Here is a 10,474-nt window from a genome sequence, read left to right on the forward strand (position 1 = left end):
TTCGAATAAGGCAATAAGGAAACAAACACTCATTATTATATAGAAAGTTTTAAAAGTTAATATGTTCCAGAATCTGATGGGTTGAACTACGTCACGTGAAAAGCAAGAAATCCGAATGTTTACCGCAAAATCTTGTTTGGCAGGTTTGAACCTGTTTGATCGGAGGTTGAATCATTAACCACCGCGGGTTAATAAAAGCGGAAGTCGTGATGCTATAGGTCAGATCACGCGACATAAATTATGACCTTTGAATCGCAGCCGAATTCTTTGTTTTCATTTTCTTAAAATTAAAAGTTTGTCAGTTTTTCCTACGGGTTTTTTTGCGTATTTTCACCTATTTTTTTTCCTTTGAAACTTGCTATATAACAAAGCACTTATTGACTGATCTCATCAGGAAACATCATGTTTTGTGGACCCTCCACCACCTCTCCACCACTATGTTTTGGTGGTCTCGGGTCCACAAAACATGATGCTTCCTCCGTTCGGGATCAGTCAATAAATCTTAAATGGTCCCTGAGGTGCATCGTTTCCTTTTAAATTTGTTTTTTTATTTGTTACAGCCTGGTGTAGGGTATTCATGATATCTTCATGATTCGGAAGATCGACAACGATACATACCCCTTTTTCACTTTTCGAATGCTAAAAAGCTCGAAATATAAATATTGAAGACCAACACAGTGGTTTTAGTAAAGCCATAAAAGACAATTTCCACAATTTGACCATGCAAGGGACGAACACGTCCTCTCATGTACTGTTTGTCCTTACTTTGTCCTTGTCATCACCCTTGATCATCACCCGTAAATTGATACCTTGTAAATATATTACTAATCTACATATAATATCTTCATGATTCGGAAAATCGGCGACGATACCCACTTTTTCATTTTTTAAATGCTATAAAGATTAGCACAATAAAAAGCCGGCTTTCTTAAAAAGCACCAGTAAACAACTGTTTGCGTGTAATCAACACGAGGAGATAAAGGAACTATCCCCTCAGAATTATTTCTATAAATATATTGTAGTTCTGTTCATCGAGCAATCAGTATATTCAAGTGATAGTTCAAATAGATGAAATACGCCTATGTCGATACGTATATGTTATTTTATTATTCAACAAACGAATGTATTTTATCCCGTGAAATTCAGATGATTTCCAAACTCAGGCAAAGTTCGAAGCACAAATTATGGGCCTATCAATTTTTTTTTATTTATTTTCTATAATAACTTGGGCTAGAGACCTACTAGAAACCTTGACAGGCTTTTCAATTTAGGCCCCTAGTTAAAGTTCAATTATATTAATCATATATGTACAGTAAAATCAGCAAAATCAGCAAAATAATTTTTAGAGTACCACTATTTACAGAAAGAAGAAAGATAAAGTAAAAATTAATTATAATACCAATAGAAGATAGAATACCACAATACATTTATGCTACGAGTTCCTAGATAGTATACATAAAAAGTAGAATATTTTCAGAACCATTATGCTGTATTTAGCAAAAAATGTTTTTTAATTTTTTTCTTAAAAACGCTATGAGAGTTTATGTCTTTAATTTCTAATTCTAGTGAATTCCACACATCAGCTCCATTATTTGAGAGAGTATGTTTTACATAATTTGTTCTTTTATACCGCTTATGAATCTTTGATGAGTTTCTCGTATTATGTTCATGAATTTGATTACTGGTCACAAAGAAATTATCAAATTCTTCAGGTAGATTTTTAAGATGATGATATCGAAACATAAACATAGCAGTTAAATAATGATTTAATTTAAAGACATCTAAAGACATTACCACGACCTAATTTGTAATTCTCTCTATTTGATGTGGCTTATAGTTTTAGCGAAGTTATACCGTTCCTTATATAAAAAGAGGCGATATATCGGGGTAGATTTTATTGAGTAAATCGGCTGCTGTATGTTCTGCAATAATTTTAAAGAAGTTCTGTTATATATTATTAATTACACTATGACGTACAACATTCCATTCCTATATTTCCTATACCTAGTGAATCACAGCTAGTGATATAGCCTGAAATTCTGATTGGTTAATTGTCTCTGATTGGAGGTTTCGACGTACCGTGTTCAAACCACAAATATTTATTCGAGAAAGCTGGTATGATAATAATTTTTAATCACACGTTTTCGATCCTTTTACTAGAACGCACACAAAGACACCTTTGTGTTCTTGCCATTCCTATAACGTAAACACAATTCGTCATGATTCGGATTCAGCAAGTATCGAGTTACTCCGTGGGGAAAATTCGAAGCCTGGATTTCGTTATCCTAGTTCATCATCCTAAGTGTCTATTTGAGTAGACCTACAGAAAATAACAATTGGGCAATCAAGCGAAACTTTATGGAAGTACAAACCTTTTTAGGCATTACGTAACTCTTACGCATGCAGCATAACAGCTTCTTACAGTTTAATTTGCCGTCGATTTCACTTCAAGGAAACATCATGTACACTCCAGCACTGATAATGTATGCAATGTTTCAACATTTGTTTTCGTCCGCATCATATCCACATCGTGACGACGAGTTGCGTGGGTTCTTGGGTTGGTATTATAATTTATAGAGATCAGTTATTAAGTTTAGCATAATAATGTCGAAAGATAATTGCTATATTGTGTCATCAAGACCCCCAACAGAAAGGAAATTAAATTATAAGTAAATTCCAAATAACACTTTCATTATCCAATTTCCACCCTTATAAACTACGGTGAAGTATATAAACACTGCTTTCTGCTGATTTTCACAATCTTAATGTTCCGTATCGTGTGTTTTGCTTCACCAATTCCGCAGTTGACCTCATTTAAGTCACAAAACAAAATTTGACTGCAGAATTTAACGAATAAAAGAGGTGGGGATAATTACATGTATATCTCTAATTGGGCGTTGGCTTGTGTAAATCAGTGTCGTTCAGGGTGACGATAATTGATGACCATCATACGAGTCTGAATTTAACGAAACATAGCTATAATATGTCATAGCAATGGCATGCTTTTTATAATATTATAACACTTTCCATTAAGATATTGCCTTTAATACCACGCAGGCAAATCAATATACATTGTAAAAACGTTTTACCAAGAATTATTATGCATCAGCATTACTTTTCCTTGCAAGCTATTTGATGTTTCTGTATTATATATGATACCCTGCGAGGAACTCGGGGTAGTCATGGACCAATCAACATTATCTGTATATAATTGAGAACTGCTTGAATTTATACAAACTGGGCCGATTTGACTCACGCCTTGGTTATCTGTGAATCACGTCTATAACCTTACATGGCTGTTCGCAGGTTGATTTCATGCGTGTTGGCAAGTCACGGTAAATATATAGCAGAGGGGTCTGGGTGGACTAGGACACCTCGAATGACGAAAGAAGCACTTTAGTCACTGAATTGACACAGACTTATTTTCCCGTGATGTTAACAATTCACCGCAATTTTCATTTTGAGCATAAAATTTATAATTTGGCCAACGTGCGTTGTTATCGCATTATATTTTCTCCCGAAAGATATCTCCTGGTACGATAGAAAGAGGATTACATTCAGTTGCTACCTTTAGATGAATTGATAACTCATTTCTTCTTGATACTTGAGGCCCACACAGACAGGACGTGATGCGGCAACGCGACGCGAGTTTTCAGTTTTCAAAAGCATATAAATTAAATTCTTTGAATCTATTAACGCCAAAGCAGTCAGTCAAAACGTATTATCGTTTAATAATCTAGAAGAATATAATGATTGGCAAAGCTTAATTTGCTTTTCGAAAAAAACAACTTAATCGAATCCTGTCTGTGCGGGCCTTTATATAAAATGTCAAAAAATCAACTCGGCCAACGCACTTTGCGTAAGTCTCAACTGTTTTAAAAGTGAATGTTTTACATATCGCCATGGTGAAGTCTGTAGAAATTCAGTGGTCACAGTATGGTCACTTTTACCACTTGCTGCGTCAGTGATTTATTTGCTTTATTTTGCAGTGAAATCATTTCATGCTTGCATGATATATCGTCTACATCTTCCTGTGCTTTACTTGAAGTCATCTTCAAATCACTATGTAATGGTAAAAAAGGCAGAGTGTGGTGAATACTTCAAACAGTACCAAAAAGTATCTTCTAAAGTAAGTAATGTTTATGCTAGCAAATAACAATTCCTTCGTTCGCGAATATAGGCAAAGGATAATCCTAGGCCTTAAATACGTCGTAAGTTCTATATTTTTGTGTGTTTAACAGAATGATAACAAACATCCGATGTTCTGTAATAACTATACCTGGTAGAGTAACGAAGGAAGTTTTTTATCAGATGGCATTTCATTTTTTTGCTATCACGATGCCGCATTCTGTATTATGCTTTGCCGAAGTCCGCTATTGTTTCGTAGGAACTTTAGGAATGCTCGCCTAATGTGCATGCATGTCTATCGGAAATTTATGTTTCATTTGGCGCGAAAGATTTCGATTTGCGGAGAATTTGTCAAAAGATTTCGATTTGCCAAGAGATTATAATCACTGTGAAGACTGCATTAAGCCGTGGGTCTTTCTCTACCAAGTAATCCGTCGCTTGCATGTCTTGTGAAGAGATTATTATGTAATCAACGTACACAACGGATTCGGGCGGGAGTTGTCAATATAGGAAAATTTGTCATATTCACCTCTTTTTGAATGAGCGAACTCTAGTGCTATCCATATATATATATATAGAAAGCGAAATTCTTGTGAAATTTTCCTGCTAGGCTTCGTAGCCTACTATTTTATACCCATTCAATCTTGCATGACCTTATAGGTCATTAAAATCTGCGAGGCTCCGCTAAAAGAAATTAGCTACTAAGCGAATAACTGTTTTCGTTTTTTTCTACTTCCTGTGTTGTACCGGCTTTCAACATTATAGGTAACTAGTAATATATTCATTGTTCTAAATGTTTCGATATACACTTTAGCGTATAGCTTATACAATCATTTACACGTAATTTTGTCAATTTGTTTTGAATGCTATATAGGCCAAAACATCATTGAACCGTAACGCCTTTAGGCTATGCATCTATTGAGAGGAAAACATATTAAACTGGGGCCGGTTGTTCGAAAGGCGTTTAGCTTAATACACGGTGGATAAGTTAAAAATGGAAAAAAAAATTATCTATTTATTGAACAAATCAGCTGAAATATTTCGACGTAAATAGTTTAATTGTCAATGGAAGTACATATTAAATGCATAAGATGCAGGTTCAGGCATTCACAAGATCTATGAGAGTGCTTTTAAACTTTGGATTATCCACCGTTTAAGCTAAACGCCTTTCGAACAACCGGCCCCTGAACGTTATACGACCAGTGTAAATATGAGATTGTACTTTGCATGATTTTAACGATCACGTCCACCGATTCAGAATAGAATGTGATCATAGCATATGAAGCCTCTTCGCACCCGAAGCACGATTTTATCGATATATATTTAATATAATAATAACCATATATATATATATATATATATATATATATTATATATATATATATATATTATATATATATATATATATATATATATATATATATAAATTAAACTGCAATATTAATATGAGCTATAATCGATATTTTTCTCTCTTGCATGATACTCTGTTTTAGAAACAAATTGTTGAATAATCGACAATTTGTCAATGATTCTCGCAAAAGTATTGCGTAGTCCTTTCCATCTTGCCAATCCTCGTAAAACGAACCGGAAAATCTGTCTCGTTCAAGAAATTTATTCCCGCCATCTTTATGGACAAAATAAACAAATTTGAACCATGCAAACCCTTGTTGCATTAATATGACTTATATAGACACATACATCACTTTCAATCGAGTCGTCATATTCATGAGCTGATATAATTGTTTTATGATATGGCCTGAACTTTGCCTTAATAAAATGTGCTAACTTTGATTGAATTCTTATGACTGGGCGTTTTCCTTTATACGGTAAAAACGGTCAGATCGCTTCAGTTGCATGTATTTCAGTACAGACAGATTACTGTTGCATTTCAGTGCGGCATTATAGAATATTTCAAGAAGTCTGCATCAAGTATATTCAGTGTTATATTTACATCTTACCAGCACGGAAAATGCCCGGTTTCACCACTATACTACACTAACGAAATACTCTATTTCAATTTAAAATATGGCTGGTTTCACCATTTTGGCTGTTCAAAGAAAAGCGCCCATAAATTCTCATCGGGTTACAACCTCGTTCTCAGGGTTGACTGTGTTTCTGGCTGCATGTTATTACCATACTCACCGTAAATGAGCTAGTTGATGTAGTCAGTGACATTGGATATATATAAACATTAATATCTATATCATTGCGTTATCTCCTGCAGTATATATATATACAAGTTCAGCGTAGGCGTACACCCTTGATATATATGCTGTTGTTGATAAATCCTTCCGTTTCCAAGCTATGTAAATAAAGAATTTCTTTCTTGTCGCTAAAAGGCACTCGAATGCCGCTCAATTGACCATAATATTAGCACTCATAAACGAACGATTATTAATAGTTGACGAAAATTGTGATACAAGGGATCGTCGTGTCTGAGACAATTTTTATCTGTTTGGCGAATAGCTATGCTAAGGCTACCTTTTGGTTTTAACTCTTGGAATGTAAAAAAAACAACATTAGAATTGAAAAAAGCCTAACAATAGAGATTTCAAATGAAGTTTACTATTGATAGTGCTTGAAAACTTCTTAAGTTGTACAAAATGCAGTCAGGTGTATGCGTTGTATAAGAGCTATATAGAATTTTGATTTAAGTTCTTTGGCATCATAGAGTAGACAAATCCCATTTTAGTAAGTAATTTCATATTTCCCTCAGTTTTTTAAAATAATTTCACAATTCCGCAGTTGCTCGAAGTAATCTCATAATATGCTTGAATTGGTTGTTTCTTAGGTTATAGGCATAATTTATAGAATTTTTTTCCAAAAGATGTGGTCGTTAGAGCACCTATATATATAAGGCCTGGCTCTTGATACATTTGTGGTTGTAGTGAATTTCTTAACAACGTAACAATATCAAGGTAAAACTATTGTGTAGATTTAAGAATTCCAAGGGACATAGAGTAAAGCACTTAGCTTTCCTTCACATATTGCATACACGTATATATTTACCGCCATACATGCATTCGGTGAGGTATATATATTTCAAGAATGAGACCAATTTTATTTGTTTCATTAAATGGCATTGAAACTTTGCAGGGAGTTGACTATTTCGGTGAATAATTTATATATTATTCTCAGATCGATTAATACTCTTTTTATGGGTGAGACGATCGAATTAAGAAGGTAAAGATCATTGACATTAAAGAGATTCCAGAAAGCATTCGTTGTATGTATCAGAAACTTTGATAAACTACGTGAAAATAATCGAGCTTAAGGGTTTCTATTATAATTATATATTTATCGGTAGGGAAATATATAGCTTATACAATTACAGTACATTATATATTCATTAAGTTGATAAAGCCCAACAATTTTTTAATAAAATTGAACGAGTGCAACGTCCGTCCGTTCGCGATTTTATACATAGCTATGTAAAGACATTTTTCAGGCATGATATAAATAGCAACAGCTATATTTCCTGGCGCCAATAGTCGAAGGCTGTTTTTTTGCAATGGAATTAATTACTAGTTGGAATGTTTCTTTCTAATATGTTTGGTGAAGTCATGCGATCAGTCATTGTGGCTACACAGCGTGTGTCTCAATTAAAAAACAGTGTTTGCATGCATTGCCGTGGTAGCTATAGGAAATTCCTAAATGTATACGTAAATACTTATATAGATATAAGTATAACCCTGATTCAAAATTGTTAGGATATAATGTATATGTTATACATTGTACCGAGGCGATGATATAATATGGTATAATATAACCCTCAAAATACGTTCATCAAAATAATGGTTGGCTATACTGAAGCTGTAATTCTGTATATGCATGGACTGTGTTTAATTGATCGAGCTTAGCCTTCATAAAAAAGCATATGTCTTATAACCTCAGATTATTATCTTCATGTGTTATTTTTATCGTTGTAAAGACATTTTTTCAGAGTGCATGACCTGCATTTGATTTGTTCAGTACTGAATGCAGTCGTTGATCAAATTTTTAGTATGCACTGTAGGTAATATCCGTTTTTTACTGATTCGTCTAACTATAATAACTATTTTAATATAATATCGAACGAGTGAGCGCAGCGAACGAGTGTGATATCTTTCTCGACACGAGAAATATATTCCATATTTCCATGTATTCATGTATTATTCTGTTAATATAATCTGTTTGGTAAAAAACTGGTTTCTTGAAAAGATTTTTATCCCCCTTCCGGATTCCGGATCGGTGGATCAAACACGATAATCGCACATGTGTTATGATCGCTTTTCAAAATGACGGATTCGACAATAAAACACTGCATATTATATAATAAATATATATAATCGGTTAAGAAAATGTAAAGATTTCTAATTCTGGTTTTTATGATAAAATTAAAACGTCTTCAAATACTTTAAATCAGTATTTTAGGGTAGTACGTTTTGCAAATGGTTTTTCCTTAGTATATATAGCTTGTCTTAAAAGTATAATTATTTGATCCTCCTGATATGGAATCTTTATTAATTGATTAAAACATTCCGAGAATTTTAAATTCCAATTATACACTCTTAAGCCAATGTAGTTTGAGATTAATGAGTTTTTAAAGATCTAAATTTAATTTACTAGAACAATCAAAATATCTTTAGCGAATATTTTCTTTCTTTAAAGCATCATGGAAAATATAGCATGAAATGGGTTAAATATTTTCTGTATTGACACAGTTAAAACGTTAATTATATTTACCGTTTAAAGATCTATAATTTTGCTTAACTGTTGGTCAAGCTTTAGCTACAGGATTTTTTTTTCATTTCCAGCCTACTTCTTGAGCTGGCTCTGAATTTTATAACTTTGTTGCAGAACTACCCCGATGCAATTAGTTGTATTTAACATTTCAAAAGCGAAAAGCATTCCAATCCTTTTCTTAAAAGCAGCATGAAAATACCACGCTGCTATAATCGGACAGACAGTATAATTATGTAAAACTATTTTTGCATTTTCGTAAGTAAGTCCATTTAAAGTTAGATAAAGTGTACGAGGCCTCTGTAGTCGTTACGCAACTTTAGTTTCAGTAGATGAGGAGAATACATACTCCACAAATGCAATATAGCAAGAACTTACAGCTCCGATCGAGCTTTTTTTCCGTTGTCATGCATATTCAAGTCGAAATGTCCAGCCCATTCCGCCCTAATGTTTTGATATATATATTTTTTCTTTTAAAATCGCGATCTCACTGTAATCATATAACCGTAATGTTTGAACATCAACGTAGACGATGCGGACATTTTTAAGTATATCAGCCAAACAAAATAAACTAATTAATTTTTTTTAAACCTAGAACAAGAAACATTTTATAAGCAAGCTATGATGGTTTTATAAGTGTATTTATATATTTTTATCTATTTCTCCTTAATCTTGTTGCAAACTAATCTCTGAACTCTTCTAGAGCATCAAAATATTGTCGTTTTGGATTTGATGTTGGTTAGATTTTGAATTACTTTTTCCAGTCATACACCTTCCAATTTAGTAAAATGTCATGCATCAGAAGAATGCGGTATTGAACTTTGGAATGCTATTTTTACATTAAGTTTTTGATAAATGACCCTAATTAGCCCTGTTGAACAATCCAATTTAGCATAAATTCGTTGCTTGATTAAACATTTATCATACAGAGGTATTTCTTTATTGCTGCTCGCTTAAACACAACGCATAATTACGGTATCCATTTTTGACGTATATTATGCTCGAAGTCCGCAATAATGGCGTCTACGACTTTACATAACTTATTTTTGTGATTACTTACTTCAGTGCGAGGCAGTTAAACAATTGTAATCAAGCAACCATCTTTGCATGGGCTCATTGCTAGCCTGCAAATCAGGCCACTAACAACTTGAAATCGGGTTGGACTACACCAAATAACTTTAATTTTTTTATGCAAGCTCTTTTTTAAAGTATTTTAATCGTATTCATTCTTTATTGCATGACACGACGAAAAAACAATTTATAGTGCGATTCAGTATGTTTATGTAGACAGTAATGTTATGTTACAGTGATCCACTCTATCATAAAGTCTACAAATGATGGCCTGCGTGGAAATGTACAGTAAATAACAAAAACCTATACACTTGCGAATTAGTGCAATGTTCATATTCCACTACAATTCAAACTTCGAACATTCTTTTATTATCATTTACCATCATACTACAGCTATACTCATTTCAATACCTCATAAGTCATTTAACTTAGGCGCGCGATCATGTAAACCGGCGCTTTTAGGCACGAAGGCATCTGGATGGCCACTTTTAAGGATTTTGACGTCAGTGCAGTGGGTCTATAATTTGGTCTTATCGATGTGGCGGCCTTCAGG

Source organism: Dendronephthya gigantea, unplaced genomic scaffold, assembly GCF_004324835.1.
Source record: "Dendronephthya gigantea isolate DGI-Jeju-01 unplaced genomic scaffold, DenGig_1.0 000210F, whole genome shotgun sequence".
NCBI lineage: Eukaryota > Metazoa > Cnidaria > Anthozoa > Malacalcyonacea > Nephtheidae > Dendronephthya > Dendronephthya gigantea.